At 33.8% G+C, this 17395-nt stretch overlaps 1 long non-coding RNA gene and 1 other non-coding gene across 4 annotated transcripts in view; both read left to right on the top strand.

The window, feature by feature from the left end:
* Window positions 1–17395, top strand: part of LOC118194396 (uncharacterized) — a 1067480-nt gene that overhangs the window by 55122 nt on the left and 994963 nt on the right. The window lies entirely within an intron of this gene.
* TRNAT-AGU (transfer RNA threonine (anticodon AGU)) lies at window positions 1446–1519 on the top strand. The gene has a single exon. It is a non-coding gene; the product is annotated as a tRNA-Thr (tRNA).

Below are 17395 nucleotides of genomic sequence, written 5' to 3'. Positions count from 1 at the left end.
ATCAAAATTAACAAATTGGTGTCTGTAAAAATGCTTGCCACGGAAATTTCTGTTGAAACGTTCAGGCACTTCTTAATAAAACTGCCGTAGTGAGTTTCGGTATAGGCACAGTGGCTCTTTAAGCAGTGTTTGATTTATTTCATATTTTCTGAAGCATGCTTGCTATCAAAATAGCATTCTAAATACTCGTCGTGCAGGAGATGAAATACTAGTAGTATCTTGATTTAGTAAATAAGGATTTTGCCACAATTGCGCTAAAAACAACAAGTCAAGAGACAGAGAAAGTTCTCACTTGTATATGACTTTAGAAAACAAGCAAGTTATGGTTCTTAAACTGGGCTCAAACATCAGAAACAATCTAACTGCAGGGATGTTTCGTTGTATATCTCATGTGTAATATAAATATGAAAAAATTTCCTTTAGAAAATCTTCTTAAATGGCCTCCCCCTTTGGGTATGTGGCTCTCGTTTGGTTGGTTTTATATAGTTAATCACCAAATAGCAACTGAGAAAGCTATGGACTTATCGGTCTTTGTCGATGCATCTTCTCGGCATATAGCGATTCATATAATGCCTAAAAATGAAGTTGAAACGAATGCATAAGACATCTCTAGTTAATTGCAAATCGGTAAAAGTATTCTTGTCGTGTGTTTAGGTAATGTAACGGTGAACACATCAATTCAGCCGTTCTCAGGAGGACACAGTTTCCTGCTCTTAAATTCCTTTCTTTTCTACATCTGGTACCTGAAGTAAAATTAAAATGGTAGTCAATAATTAGTCCACCAGACTTAGATTTTTCAATGATTTGCATAGTCCCTTTTCCAGTGGCAGTGTGAATATTAAAGATATTCCTCTCATTGTCTTTCATGGTGGAAAGACTAGCTCCTTGTTTCGATAATTTGAAGGTGATATATTTGACATGCGAAACGTCACAGGTATTTTTTTAACGATTCCTTTCTCCCAAAGTCTTTTCATCTCCATAACGCACGAATTTTGGTTATACCAAATTCTGAATCTGTGTAATTTTTGTAGTCCAGGCATTTCCCTGAGCTGGTCAGGCTATTCCTTTGCTTAAGATTTCTAACCTTACTGATATGAAATGTGCATGTGTGATAAATGTTTATTTATTTCATATTAGTTACACACAATATGCATATAGTTATGCTGCTCTCTTTATAAGGTATTTCTCCCACTTCCCTAGCGTGCCTTCGTAGTGTAAAGGTAGCACTCTCGGCCGGTATTCCAGAGGTCTGTGGTTCGATTCCCGGCGAAGGCGATTGCTAATTTTTCATCTTGCCCGCTTTGTCCCTACAGTGGCACCCGAACTAAAAAGGGTCGTGGATGATGAATCTCCACACCCAGGATTTGGCGATTGGGTCCTCTAAAAACCCAGTCGCCCTTTAAAAAGGGGGAGTATGTAAGGTATTTCTCCCACCTTTCTAGCGTGCCTTCGTGGTGTAGTGGTTCTGCACGCTGGGCCAGTATTCCAGAGGTCCGTGGTTCGATTCCCGGCGAAGGCGATTGCTATTTTTCATCTTGTCTGCTTTCAAAAAAATACCTAATGACTCTACATCTTAACAACGCATTACAAAACAATCGTAAGTTCATTACAATGAAAGAAATAAGCAAATGAGAAATATTTATATAAAAAAAATCATTAACTGCAGTACGAGGTGTAAAACTATTAACTGATTAACAATATGTGCTATCCAGATAAATCGGTGTTATTCGTTATTTACTGTGATCTGAATAGCATAAGAAGTTCCGAAATTTTCAGAGTTGTAATAAGCAATAAAATTTAACACACGCAAATCCTATTTAAGTTAGTTTTGTTTCAAAATGTTCTTACAAATAACTGAAACAGCAAGAAAACTGAATGCAGTTTAAGAGATGCAATATTTTAAAAGGAATCTTTTCGCGATATTTGTTGGTTATTCGGTATCCACCAATAAATACAACGGAAGTAATTTTTTGGCCCATTTCGGTAAATGTTTTTAGTCCAAATGGGAGTGAGCCCAGAAGGGTTATTAGTCTCCAAACGGTGTTTTGCGCCGAATCACTAAAAGAGTTGAATTATATTCCGAATTGCTGCCACCAAATATTATCGCTCTGTCTTATATTTAAAGAAACTAAGTAATGAAGAATCTGCGTAAATGTATGTATATTTCTCACATTGTGAAATAAAAATTTTGAATTTGTTTTATTGTCTATTTCATATTTTTTAAACCTTTAACGAATTTTTCATTAAAAAAACTCAACAATATCAAAGCAGCAGTAGCAATACTGTAGGCAATAAATTTTTTTAATTTCTAGCGCGCGAGACTATCTATTGGATATGCTGCTTTTAAATATTTTTAGCCCAAAGCGGCGCAAAACACGCCAATATATAAATTCACGTATATCTTAGGGGATTTTGAATAAAACTCTCTAATTGTTTTCAGGTATGCTTAGAAGTACATTTTCTTTAAGATGATCGTAAAACTTTTATAGGTTATATTACAAACATTTTTTGGAAAAATTTATAAAAATGATTTAAAAATACAAATTTTAGACATAAATCATAAACAATAGGCGAATTTTATTTGAGATGAGTCTAAATTTTGATATGTGAAAGGAAGAATCAAATGAGTTTAATAATAATAAAAAAAAAGATTCATAAATAAATATCAAATTCAATTAACATGGAGGAGCTAAAATTTTGAGAGATAATTTTTTAAAAACTGCTCATATGATTTTTACAAAACTTGACACTTTGGCATAATTTGAGTCGTGGAATCGAAATATAGAAAAAACTTGTGTATGTTATTTCAGAAAAAGTCCGAATTTGTGTCAAAATACCTATGTTAGAACAATGCTATTGTTATGAAGAATGTTTCGACACCAAGGTTAAATAGTTTTACTTCTAGGTACCATGTTATATCTGAAATTCCTATATTGTTAAATGTTAAATATGAAACTACTTGCCGTTAAAGGTAGTAATCGTATAGTGAAACGTGTACAGCATTTTTGCGTTGTGAAAAAAATGCATTCCGGGACCGCGCCGTGAGAGGATCGAAAACATAAAACATATAAAAGATATAAAGGAAAAGTTCATATTAAATATGTAAAGAAAACATACTGTAAGAGGTTCCAGATTAAATATCAGTTTATTCAATTACAACACAATAAGAAAAATCTTAACCTCATCTGAGAGTCTGTTCATTTAAATTCATAAAAAAACTTAAGGTTTGTCTGGTGATTTAAAAGAAAGGAAAGGGAAACAATTTAAGGCCTGAGAGTTAAATTTTAGATTTGACGTTGTTTTTTTTTACTGCTAAGGACGTTTTTGAAAAGCTTGCCTAAAGTTCAAACACACCAAAAAAAAATAAAACTTATCTTGAAGGGACATCTTGAAGCGGAGGACTCTTATCTTATCCCGCGTTGATGTCGGCCGGGCTCATCTTGACACTGGTTCTAAAAATGTAGACTCCACTTCACTACTGTAGAACAGAAACAGGAGCACTGCTGCCCAGGACGGCTATCCGCTTGGTCCTGAAAGTCCTATGTCAACACGCAGGTAACTCGTTCAAATTTCGCCGGTCAGAAACGTTGTTGCTAGGAAATTACTGCTCGCCTGTTCTTACTCATCCCAAGAGCAAGTTTCACGAGTAACGTCCCAAGTAAGTTCCACCCGCCAGTCAGTAAGAGAGAGAATCCAACTCGAATTTCCTTCAAGCCAGTTTTCAAGAACAACGTCCACTAGTCCAGCCGGCCCGAAAATCAGCGAGTCCAAGAGTGAGTGCGTCAAAAAGTGAGTGCGTAAGAGAGTCGCCTCTTAACCCAAAACGCGGCCGGGGAGCATATTTGCCGCTCCACGCCGGAAAACATCTCTCTTCGTAATTACATTTTTGTCCAGCAAGCCCGTAAGTCCAGCAAGCCCGAAAATCAGCGAGTCAGTCCGAGAGTCAGCCAAAAAGTAAGTGTGTATCCAACTCGAATTTCCTTCGTCTCCTTCCCAAAATGGGCTCCCACTATGGCTTCACTTATCGCCCCCTTAATTATGGCAAAATCTTCGTTTTCAACTCCAGAATGCGGAAATAAGGGTGATCGCGCATGCGCGCCCTTCTTCACTTAGCCAACAACCGGACCCTCAATCGCCAAAAACCTGAATGACTTACATTGAAAGACAAGTAGCAACCTTTGACCTTTCCGTCACGTACTTTCCTCTCTTAAGGTCAACTAACAATGAAAATTCTTTCTCGAACATTCTAAAACGCGCGAAATCATGACTTGGCAAAAATTGCCTCCCTTTCCCTGCTTCTTTCACAATGAATAAAAGTTTGTACAAGATTTACAAATAAAGGAAAATAAATAATACTCTTTTAAACTAAATAATATTCCCAGAAGCATCTGTTTTTCCCCAAAATTAAAGCCTTAAAATAAATAATTCATAATCAAATAAAAATTAAGATTTCCATAAATCATAAAATCATTCACCTAATTTTTATAACGCTATCAGATAATTTCTCTACATAACACTATATATAAATCTAATATATATCCTAAGTCGCTCTTTCAAGAGATGGAAAACGTAAGTTAAATTTCGACAATCGTTCCAGCAGAACGAGAGGCATAATTCACATGTGCACATCAGTATCGCCACTGTGGGAGGGGTTTCAAAAATGGACCAATGAACTTCTGTTGCTCTTGTGACGCCGAGTCTTCGAAACTCTGGATATGAGCGCATGTTGTTTACATTTTACTTTACATTTGCTACCCAGTTATACATGTATGCATATAAATCCTGTTACCATTTTAGTAGAAATTCTCGTTGTGATTTTATTTTATAAGTTCATTTAATCGTCAACATTTCACTTTCGTGAAACTTACCAGGTATTGATATTCTGATTAATGTTCGTGGCATATTATCGCTCTTTATATCCAGAAAATAACTCAAGATACAATTAGCCTCGAATATTATGCGTTTACTAATAGGAAGTGTTACAATGAATCTAGTACTTTCGTATCTTGCATTCGTTAGGTTTTGAATGTGTAGGAATCCAGATTAGCAAAATTCACCTTGAATAAAACTGTACATTGGTTATTATTATGGAGATTTTTTTTGTAGAGGCTGTAATAAAACTTGCTAAGACTTCTACTATTTACACGTGTAATTATGCTTATATTTATCGAAATTCGGACTGAAAACATTTTCGCGAGAAATTCTGAGTACTTTTAATTATTTTGCAAAGAAAATTGCGAAACGTTTTTAACCATTTTGCTTAAAGCGCGTCAATGGTCGTGTAAAATGACAAATATTACTGGAAGCCCATTGGCACATTCGAGAAGCCACTCCCTCGGTGGCTATACAGATGTGCACATACGAAATATGCGAACGGGAGATATAGAACTGTCTCATTTGTTTTTGTGCAAGGTGTGCATGAATAAGATCCCGAACCCCATTCAACGTTTCCTAAGTATCTTCAATTCCAAACATTCTTTTAATTAATAATAATTCAAAAGCACAGTGCTCGTTTGTAGTGGATAAACAACTAATAAATAACGTTATCATTTAAATGCATATCGGACATATTTTTCTCAACTCCGTCATTGGCATGCTGCATATTTAGGGCACATGCTGAAGCATGCAATCCCTGTTCCTGCAGATGCCATGTGTCTTCCTCGAATACAAAAGTGCAAATACCACGATATTTAATTCACAGTTTAATAAATTCCTTCAGTTTTTCACCTCAATTTGGGATGTTGTTATTTAAACAGTTATGACAAACAGCGAGATAGAGCTCTTTGTTTAAGGTAATGGGTGCTTTCATGGGGAATTTTTGAGGGCAACGACTCGGTATTTGACATAAGAAGAAAACTGCAAAATTTTTATGCAGTCAATCTTTTCAAGGACAAATGAACTCGTGAACAACCACACACTCGTAACACTCAGCGGAGGGTGGACTAACAGAATTGGACCTTGTTAAACGTCAAATTTCGAATTTCATTCTTATGTGAAATTATGAAGCCATTTTTTAATTCAAGTATTTTAATTGATTAGAGCAGATTAAAAGTCCGTAACTTAGAGGAGCAGCTGTCTTACTGCATTAGACATAATCCATTCGAAGCTATCAGTAACAACTCTTCATCTTAAAACACATAATGCTTTGTTTTTTTTAATTGCATTCATATCGTTGCGAAATGCCCAGCTGCTGCAGCAAGAAAACTTCCGCAAAATGGGTTAGGGTTGCCAGAGAGTGGCAAGGAAGGGCATGGTTGCTAGGTTTGGCGCAAAATTGCCCAGTTGGAGTCAAAATTGGCGGTATACCATGACGAGAGCGAGAACATTCTAGAATGAATTATTATTGGTTTTCCCCGGAATATTCTCGAAGGCAGGTCAAAAAACTATATAAATCCTGCCTGTTGTTGTTGTGGGCGCAGCCCCGACCCCCCTAGCCGATTCATATCAGCCATAAGGTCAGAAATCCTGCCTGTATCCGGAGTAGCAGTTTATCATGAAGAGTATCTTAAGTGTGTTTAGTTCAGTACTAGTGCTTTGCGTTAAGAAATTAGCTTGAGAGCGATCGACCGAGTCGGGAGCTGTACTTTAGTGCTTTGTCGTGAAACTGTCTTCACCTTTATAGGCCTGATAACCTGAAGGCTGTGTTGCTAATTGCTTCACCGTGTTTATCGTAGTTTTTCCATGACTGTAATGCGTCTTTGGAACTGTCTTTGAAATACTGACTAATAAATTGTGTTTTGATTTTTCATCAAGTGTTACCAACAATCACTCCAAATACACGAACCTGTAGAACGCAACACTATCTAAGACCAAAACGATTATTTAATGTTCATCAACATTCAAGAATTAGAGAAAGAAAAGCAAGTACCATTTATTCAGTAATCAACTCACTCAACACTGAAATTCCTTTCAGTCTAAAATTAAAAATTTACGTACTGCAACATCATTCAACAAGTTGGCATCCATTCACAAGCTTGGAAATTTAACTGCTATATGAAACAGCTGTATGCGTTCCATCTACCAAGGATAGTAAAAAGCAATGTCAGATTAATTTTCGTTCTTTGTATTACGTGTTTTGATCAGGATGCTAAAATTTTAGGATCATTATAGGTAAAATTTCTATCTTAATGACTTTTTACACAAATTTAATTTCTGTAATCGGAATGAAAGATTTATGCTTTTTAGTTATCTGAATATTTATAATTCATAATCTGACACTTAGGTTTTTTTCTGAAGTAGAAATAGGAGCGAAGTGTTTAATGTCAATTCAAAACCTTTTCTTAGTTATCTTTGCAGATATAGCTGCTCACTTTGTAATAGGTCCCTCATCGTAGCTGCAGGCAGATAATACTTCCTCCACCTTCTCATCTCTATACCTCTTTTCTCTCTTATAATCCGTTGGCAGTTGATGTATGGCGCATTTTTTTCTCTACCACGGTACTCAATTCAGAGCAGAGTTTAGTGCCCCTAACGACCCGACGGATAAAAAGATTTTCAAACTGTCCCCGCTGAAATCTCATTTCCCCATTCAAAACGAGAGATTTCTCCCTGCGATATTAACATCCAACATTGACGATGATGCCTTTTCGCCTTTTGTTTGTCTGGCTGTCTGTCTGTATCAACCGTTCGTTGGTTGCTTTGTGTGGATTGTGGTTTAAAGGCGTTAGTCTGTCGCTAGTGGTTTATGCCCAAAACAAAGTACAGAATATTTGTTTCAAATTGAGGAGGAATGTCTTTATAAGCGGATTATTTGTAATTAAAATGCATAAAAAATGATGAACATTTATTTTTATTTGTGCAATAAATTTACTTATGTATTTTTAAACTGGCAAATGCTTATTCAGTTATCTCAGGTTGTAAGAAAGTATTGAGTTATGATCGGATTTTAATGATAACGTTTTAAGCTGTATTGGTGTATTTAATTATGGCAAAGCACACGAGGGCTATCTGCCTAGGGGAGGGATGCCTTTCGTGGAGGACTTTCTAAGGGAAACTGGCTCGTATACACGTTACACATGGGGAAAACCACGAAAACGCCCATGCAGCCAGCCCGTTCGCGGGATTCGAACCTCGAACCGAACTACCAGTGTTCAGCGACTTTACCGCTCGGCCGCTGGTGGGTAAACAGATATGAATGTAAATAGCATATGTTAGACAAATCATGTTTCACGTTTAAATGTCACTGCAGGAAATTAGGATAAAGAATGCAAGAAATCTGAGAAACTTTTTGAGACACTGTAAAATCAAAATTTATGTCTTAAACTAGGTTTAGTTATATGACTTACATAGCATTTTGAAAGAAACTGTCTTGAGAAGAAATTCTGGGACAGTGAGTTGAAACTGTTGTCAGTATTTTGATGAAATTTTATCGATACTGTTGCTTTTGGTAAATAAAAAAAATATTTAATCTCTCTAAATCAAGAAATAACGTATATGGTCATGGAAAATTTCAAAGTATTACGAAAATATTTTAATTACATTTGATAAGAGTTTACAATTAAAGCATCTGGATATTCATTCACAGAGGGAAAATTTAAACATTCTAAAAATTCCATACAGATATTTTACATGCCGCGTTAATTATTTTCGAAAATTCTTTTGCAATTTTCAACCCCAGAAGGGCGTTACCCCGAATAGGCTATTACTCTCAAAACGAGATTTTGCGTCGTCCACTACAAACGGCAAATCCCTTTTCTCATATTGTTGCCACTGAATGTTACCACCTTGCATTACTTTAAAGAAATAAGGAACAATCTGCATGTATTTATGTACATGTCTCAAATTGTGAAAAAGCGACGGTAACTAGAGCCGTTAAATTTTGAATAACGTAGTCCTCCACCCGAACATGTGCAGCTGGAAAACCGAATATTAAATTTCGAATTTTATTTTTCATATTTTGTAAAACTTCAATGAATTTCTGATTAATAAACTTAACGATTTGTGGCAGCACTGTATCCAATGAAACATTTTTATCTCCAGCTTCCGAGACTGTCTACGAGAAATTCTAAGGATATGCTATTTTTTTAAATGTTTTGTGATTTTGCTGTTCAATGGGATTTCACGCCGTGTAAGGGCCAAGAGCGTGATATTTAATAAATAAAATTAACTCACAAAATAATTAAAATACACAAATAAAGTTTTGTAAAGCCATCTTTACAAAACTTTATTTTTGTACTGAAAAATTGAATATTGAATAACAAGAAAATTGAATATTGATATGATGAAATGAGAAAAGTCTGAAGAAAATAGAAAAGGGGGGCTAACATTTAACGCTACATCGGGAACCCTAAACGTATGTTGCTATGGTGCTGTTGAAATTTTTGTAACTTTGCTGTTGAATTATGTATGGCGTAAAGATGATGTTAATGATAAAGATGAAAAAGCAGAAGGAAGGAAACGTGAGCTTAACAGCAGAAAGGTAGACTGCGACCTCAGCGAGAGAGTAATTAAAAAACATAAAACAAAACTTTAACAAACCTTTCGGACGGCCGTTGAAATCTGAATCCTTTCAGATTTTTTTTCCACTATTATTTATTATCTGTTGTTATGATAAAAACCGTACTATTGTTTCTCAGAACTTTTCAACTTAATCGCTGCCAATATCAACGCACTTTCTGAGATGTTAGATGCATTAATTTGTCTCGTGAAAATTGCCTTCATGAAGTTATTAATCTGACGCTCGGACTTTGTCATGACAGTCCATCGGTTTTCTTAGAATTTAAAATGCGTAGAAGCTTCAAAGTTCTGTGTAAACAAGCATTTAGTAGGGAAAACATGATAAGACATAATCCGAATTAATTCCTATGCTCCACTATGCAACATTTCACACTACGCACACAAGTTGTTTATATCACAAACACATGTATTACCAACAGCGGATCCATAATATGAAAAAAAAGCATATATAATGGTAAAGACTACGAAAAGTATTCAACAGCTAAGTTTCCAAGTGAAAAAAAAATGACATATCGAAATTATATTGAGAAATTAAAAGGAAATTTTGAATTTCTCCATGGAATTCAGTACAATAAATTATGAAATAATTATCCACGTTGGGTTAAAAATGGACAGTGATATATGTTAACTAGTATGGCAAATGCGTGTAATAGTCACAAATAGTGTAACCTAATATATTACTTGCTGAGAATTTATCTTAGATTCTTAGCTCACTTTTGGCAAACTGTCTGCATTTGACCCTGTAAAAGTGTTTTCTCTGCATAGAGAGGCTGTGTGCAGAGAAACTTACAAACAGGTAATGCATGGTTTTGTTAGTGTTGGTTTTCGTTTTTTTCCTTAGGTATAAAACATTTGTATATTTTTTTTGCTCCTATTCGACTAATATTACATATAATAACGTAAAATAATTGATATTAGCCCATTTGAAATGAAAAAACTTTACTTAGGATTTTTTTTTTCGTTTGAGTTGGAGCGGGTAACAAATTTAAAACAGAAAATTATTTTAAAATATGTAACTCTTAATTGCGATTTTGGATCGTTATAATTAATTCAGAAATTTTAATTATTAGCAGTAATAAAGAGTAAGCACAGTAAGAAATAAATTTACCTTCTTCTGAAAAAAAAATATCTTTCCAATTTAGATTTCAAAGTGGCAAAATATAACAAGCGTTTGACACTGATTTCAGAATCAAAATCTCAGTGCATTGAGTAAGGCAAACATTTTGAAAGAACTGATTTTGAAGAAAAGAAACTGTGCCGTTTGTATGCAAACTTGAATTAAGCCTTTTCCTGGGATATCAGCTGAAACACACGATTGAATTTTATCAATAATTATCGTAAATATTTACCATTTCAATAACAACTAATTTACGATGCCAATGTATTCTTTCATTTGCTTTATGAAAATTTATATAATGTCAAATTAAAAATTGCTACGCAAAAATTAAATTCCCACGTAAAAATTAATTCACAATAAATTATTAAACTGTTATTAAATTTACTACGTAAGAACAGATTGTATATGGAAGCCAGAATTTTGATTTCTCCTGTTAGTATGAAGTCATAACAACATATCTTTCTCTGTTTGATAAAAAGTATGTTCCATTTTTCTTATTACCAGATAGTTTTCTATATTGTTGCGTGCGAGCTGGTTCGTAATAGATTGAATGTACAAGTCCGATAAAAGGTTAATAAAATTTATTCTTATCAAAAGAAATATAACAGAACGCTGGGATTTTTTTCAGAGAGGAACAACAATTGAGAGAGCTACAACAAGTTTCACCTCACAATTCTGCCTGGCATTTTATAGCTTTAAATCGAACGCGGGAGATTTCTGAAAAGCAAAAGAGTAGAATTACGATTACAGTAGTCGATTACATTTATTCAAATTAAATATAAATTACTGAGATAAACTTTTATTCAATGTTAAATGCACGTGCTCCTGTATTTTTACTTTTCCGGCATAACTTTCTCTTACAACTCGTCTCGCGCTGCATTGTGCGGGGAAAATAAAACAATTTTAATTATAATGAGATGCATTCCGATGACATCGGAGATCACGTGACTTACGCATAGGTAATGTAAACAAACAATGCATATGACCTCAGAGATCACATGACTTACGTATAGCTAATGTAAACAACAAGGCCATTCTTCCTCTTCTTCTGTTGCGGAATGTATCTCATTCTTCTATCATTAGATATCTAAATACAAACTTCGTAACAATATTAATTATTATAGCTTTTCTATTGACGATTTTGTAAATTTACTACACTTTATGAATGAATGGATACTTATTGCATTTATTATGTACTTGTAAAAATAAGAGTCATATATAAACGGTTACAGTGATTTTATGAAAGTATATCAAGAATAAATTTCTAATAATTGTTATAATTTTCGGAAAAAAAAATAATTTAAGAGCGATGTAAAATATCTGTTAATTGTTTAAAATCATAACCGTTTTCAACTAATAGCACAAAGTATTATGTATTGGCTTTTATAGTACTGGCAGCGATATATGTATCCGTGAGTTTATAGGGTATTTTTGCTCTCCTTCTAGCATACCTTCGTGATAAAACAGTTAGCACATTCGGGGCGTATTCGAGAGATCTGGGTTAAAATGATCTCAACATGTCGATATTTAGTTAAGAGAAAAATAATTAATTCTTTCCAATTTGTTAAGTAAAGGTATAAAAATACTTCAAACTCACTTTTTAGTCCAAAGGGATTTGAATCCCGAAGGACTATTAGTTTCGTTTTGGCATTTTGCGTCGGACTCATAAACGTCGGTTCACTTTTCAAACTGTTGCCACAAAATGTTAGAGTCCTGCATTATATTTGAAGAAATTAAATAATGAAAAATCTGCATAAATGTATGTCTATTTCTCGTATTGTGATAAAACAACGGTACATAGAGTCATCGAATTTTGAATAACGTAATCCTCCAACGAATATGAGCATGTGGAAGACCCAATTTGAAATTTGAAATTTGTGTTAGGATCGATTTCCTATTTTTTAAAACTTTGACGAATTTTTGATTAACAAACTCAAGGATTTCAAAGCGAGCAATGGCAACGTTGTGCAGAAAAAACATTTTTATCTCCAGCGCGTGAGTCTCTGTATCGGAAATTCTAAAGATATGCTCGTTTTAAAACTATTTTGCGATATTGCTGTTGCACTGGATCTTATGGTTTAAGTGCGAGGAACATGATATTTAATAAAGAAAGGTAACACACAAAATGTTAAAAAACTCCCCTTTGGACGTAATTTAAAATCTGAAACATTTCAGATTTTTTTTTTAAATTTTATGTTATTTTTTTTTTTCAAAATAATACCAAACATCCAAACATTTTGTTGACAGTCTAGAGGTTTTATTTACATCGCAAACTCCTAGCCAGGAGTGGATTTAGCTTGTACTAAAATTTAAATTTTTGTAGTAACATGCAGAAAGTTAGTCTAATTATAAAAATTTTAAAGCTAAAAGTGGTGGAAATTTAAAGATGAATTAATTAAGAGCATTTTAATGGGTCTTTAAAATTATTTCTTATTTTTCAGGAAATCTTGTAATTGAAAGTACGGTATTTCCGATATTTTCGAAACCGATGTAGAACGCTCAAAGAGAAAAATATTGATTTCATACTTGGTTACTGTGGACCATTAATTTCCTCAGTTTTCGCGATGTGCCCGAAGAATTCCCTGAAGTCAGGTGCACATCCTGCACTCCATTTAGAGAGATATCAAAAAGAATTTAGGGACAAGTGAAGTAGTAGTATGTTATCATTTTCTAGAGCGTTAAATATAAATTCAAATGAAATTTTCCGTATGAAACGAATTCATGTGAAGTAGTCACAAATCCATATGAAGATTTAGTTCTTGAACTAAGCTTTCTTGAATTTTAAATACATTTCTGCATATTTTTTAAAAATTAGTTTAATAGCATTAGTAAAAACAAAACCTGCTGCACTGTCATTCCTAATTACTAACACAGATTTTGAAAAGGTGATTATTCATACACTTTTGAAATGATGTGTTTTAGTAATTATTCTCTCTAAACAATGTACACCTTGCACAAAAAAAGTGGGATACTTCTTCTCTAAACAATGTACACCTTGCACAAAAAACGTTGGGTATATTTCCGTTTACGCCGATTGACGAGATTTAACTTGCGATTTTCATGTCTCGCTGATGTTTGAGTATTTTTTATTCAAAATTTCCCAAGATATACGTGAAATTAATCATTAGCGCATATTGAAATTTGGCATATTCGTTACAAGCGATAATAACGCCAAATGTGGTTTATTTGAAATGAACGATGCACCTTTTATTCCTCTCGTTTTTAAATTAGTTATTATAAATTAATAATTTCGCCGAGTGAATTATTCTTGGCGCAAACTGAAAAAAATACGCCAAGATAAATTTTTAAATTTCTTGGCAAGTTTCTGACCAAATTTTACTAAATTTAATATTTGAGTCATAGAATCGAAATATGGAAAAAAAATAGACACTCAATTTCAGGAAAAATCTGATTTCGTGTCAAAATATCTATTTTAGAACAATGCTATATATCAATCTTTTTTTAAGTATTTCAGATTCAGCTGCTTTTCAAGGTCAGACATTTTACTCAGGTTTCAAGGTCAAGTATTTTACTCAGGTCACTTAGGGTATGTTTAATCATTTGCAATCCTTAAGAATTATTTTTAAATAGTCCATAACATTTCCTTTCCTTTCTTTTCTGCTGTTATAAATTTGAGCAAACATCAAGTGGTTAAAATCCCGAAGCTGTATTACTTAACCTCAATTTTAATTACTTATGTTAGGCCCATCATTGGCCGAGCGGTAAAGTCACTGAACCATGGCAGTTCAATCCGAGGTTCGAATCCCGCTAATGGGCGTTTTCGTGGTTTTTCCCAGTGTGTAACGTGTATACGAGTCAGTTTCCCTTAGACAGTCATCCACGAAGGCATCCCTTCCCTTAGGTAAATAGCCTTCGAGGCTTTGCCATAATCACGTACACTAAGACCGTCAATCAACTATGCCTAAATCGGATTGTTGCATTGCAGTTTTTTTCCCCTCTTATTCAGAAGGTAGATATTTGTCGCTTAGAAAGTTTAGTTCTCTCAGCACTTAGTTTCTCTTAAAAAGTACTTTTCAGAAGCAGCTTTATTATATGCATATAGTTAGTGTTATGGTAAATATAAGCCTTCTCCATCTGATTTTGGGGAAATTGCTTAACCTTTATCATTTAAATAAGTAAGACAATAATATTATAAATTAAGCTAAATACTGTTGTAGAAAGAAAGTAGTTTAAATATAAATCTGAATATTCTTTTAGGGAATCATCTTGAGCGAAACTATGAATAGAGTGCATTACTTTACTTGCTGGACATTAGATATTTTAAGATGATATGTATAAACTTTCTCTTTCCTTCTATTTTTACTTCCTTGTACGAAGTAAAAAGGAAGTATTGTAATCGCGAAAAGTTTCAGGCAGCATATTTCAACGAAAATATTCATTTTGACCGCTATCGAATGCAATTTAACGATGTTTCTGCGTGATATCTGTACGTAAGGACAGAATAAAAAACTCGTTTCCTCAAAAAAAAAAAAAAAATTCTAAAACTGCTTTAAAATTAATTCTGAAGAGAATTTTTCGTGGCGTCTATACGAACGTATGTACGTACGTATCTCGCATAACTCGAAAACGAGTAGCCTCAGAACGTTGAAATTTTGTATATAGAACTGCTATAACATGCAGATGTGCACCTCGTATTTTGGTTGCAATCGGCCGCACCAAACGTATATAAATACTATATTTATATATATATCCACTTTGTTACTCGGCACAGCGATCTCAGTTTCTTCACTCTTATATGTTTGTAAATTGTACATTTTTTGCTTTAAAAATGATTGAATTATGTTGTTTTTATCTTCCGGTTAAGGTTTTTATGCCTTTCGTAATTCTGGAAGCAATATTTGTACAATTACCAACAATTTAAAAGCTGTTTAAGTGCGGTTAAGTTTTAAATAACATGGCGGACATATTTGTTTACATTTGAAACAGCAGAATTGTAGATTTGTTGCCAATCTAGAGAGACTAATCTTCGCAACAACAAAAATAACGCCTTCATTTATTATTACGAATTAAATCATGCTTAATCCTTTCTTGAATTTTTTCGAGGAAATAAGTGTTTAGGATTTACTTCGTAATTTTTAATACAGATATTTTGAGTTTTTATGTGTTTTTGCCTTGTCGCGAAGTGAGAACTGAATTAATTGAATGAGAAATACTCAATCGTCTGTGAAAAACTGTTTCTTTTTTGTTTTGTTTGCTTAATTTCTTTTACACACAGTTCTATTTTTATTATAGTATTTGAATAGAACATGTGGCAACGATTAGATAATTCTCTAAATGATATAAATTTTGTGCATTCTGAGGCATAATATGAACGAAATATAATACTGTTAAGTAAACCTAGCGCCAGATTGTCGCAATGGTAAACAAAGTGAATTTTAAAGAATGCATTTATTCTATTGTAGTTTATGCGCTGTCGGCGAAGTAGGTTTAATTCAATCTGATAAGTTTAAATGAAATTCAAGAAAAAATGCGTATAATTTAATATTCTGTACAAGGAAGTCATATGGTGTACACATTAGATTTTTTTTTCCTACGAATGCACCATAAGAAATAATTGTGTTATATTTTCTGACAGAACAACCCTAGATGTGATTTCGAGAAATATTTTAACATGCAGGTATAGAATGCATTTTCTACAAGTAAAACTAAACATTTATTGTAAATGAAGGTAATTATTTTAATTACATCTTATCATGTCATTTCTTTAGAACATCTGAAGCCTATCAGGTCTTGTTGAGTGAACGTTGTTTTATTTTTTCCTACCCACACCCTAGATTATTGTGAACTTTGTATATGCTTTAAGTTTGGTATCTGCCATAAGCTTTCTAAAAACATGTGTTTTTAGAAGTGTAGAATCAATGTCGTCGTAAAATTATTTTAATTTAAAATTAAATTTAAAGACCTTTCTGTGCTGTAAGACATACACTACTTTGCCTCGTATTCAACCGGTTATAAACCACATATTGATGAATTGGTTCTCATCTTTTATTTTCCGCAAAATCTGTCAGTTTGGGAGATAAACTTCTTCCGCGTATTGTTCGTCGGGAATTTTCTCGCTTTTTCCTCTCTTTTCATGTTTTCTTTATTTTCCAAAGAGGCTCGATTTCTGGTTATTGAGGCGCGAGGCGTTTTGTCATTTCTCAAGAACTGCTTCGAGAGTATATTTCGTCACAGGATGACGCTGTCAGTCTCAAGATGCCCGTGACAGTGACGCCTTTTGTCGCCCCAGCCCTGATTACGCGGGAGTTTTGAGAAAGGTGCTCGAAATTTCATTGGTGGGAGAATGTACGTGTGCTACTCTTTTTGGAAATTTCAGCGGAGAAGAGAATTTTATACGACCCGAAGGCTGAGACCATATTTTCTTCTGCACCATTAAAAAATTAACTTGCATTTTGAAGCATATTTGAGAACAAATGTCACGTTCCTAATGGGAAAATTTAAAAGAGCATATAAATAAATAAAAATGGAATAATAAACAAGCATAATGTTATAGCTGAAATGGGTTGGAAACGGTGGCGTAAAACATCTTGGAGAATGGCGAAGGTTTCTCTGCGTAGATTCACTCCAGAAAACTAATATGTACATATATAATGCAAAATAAATTAAAACTAATACGCTTAAAATTGATCCGACATATTTAATTCGGAATCAACATAAGCAAAAACCAAATACTGACAACACAAACTGCAAAAATGTTTGCAAAACATACCAAAACCAAAAACGAAATAAGAAATGTACATCTTTCGCTGCTTTGACATCATGGGGTTGGTGCTTCAAAAGAAGTAAATTAATCAGCCTGTT

Source organism: Stegodyphus dumicola, chromosome 10, assembly GCF_044657685.1.
Source record: "Stegodyphus dumicola isolate Sdum_Otavi_A_Nest chromosome 10, ASM4465768v1".
Lineage (NCBI taxonomy): Eukaryota > Metazoa > Arthropoda > Arachnida > Araneae > Eresidae > Stegodyphus > Stegodyphus dumicola.
The sequence above is the reverse complement of the archived record's forward strand: the minus strand, read 5'-3'. Positions and strand labels throughout refer to the sequence as shown.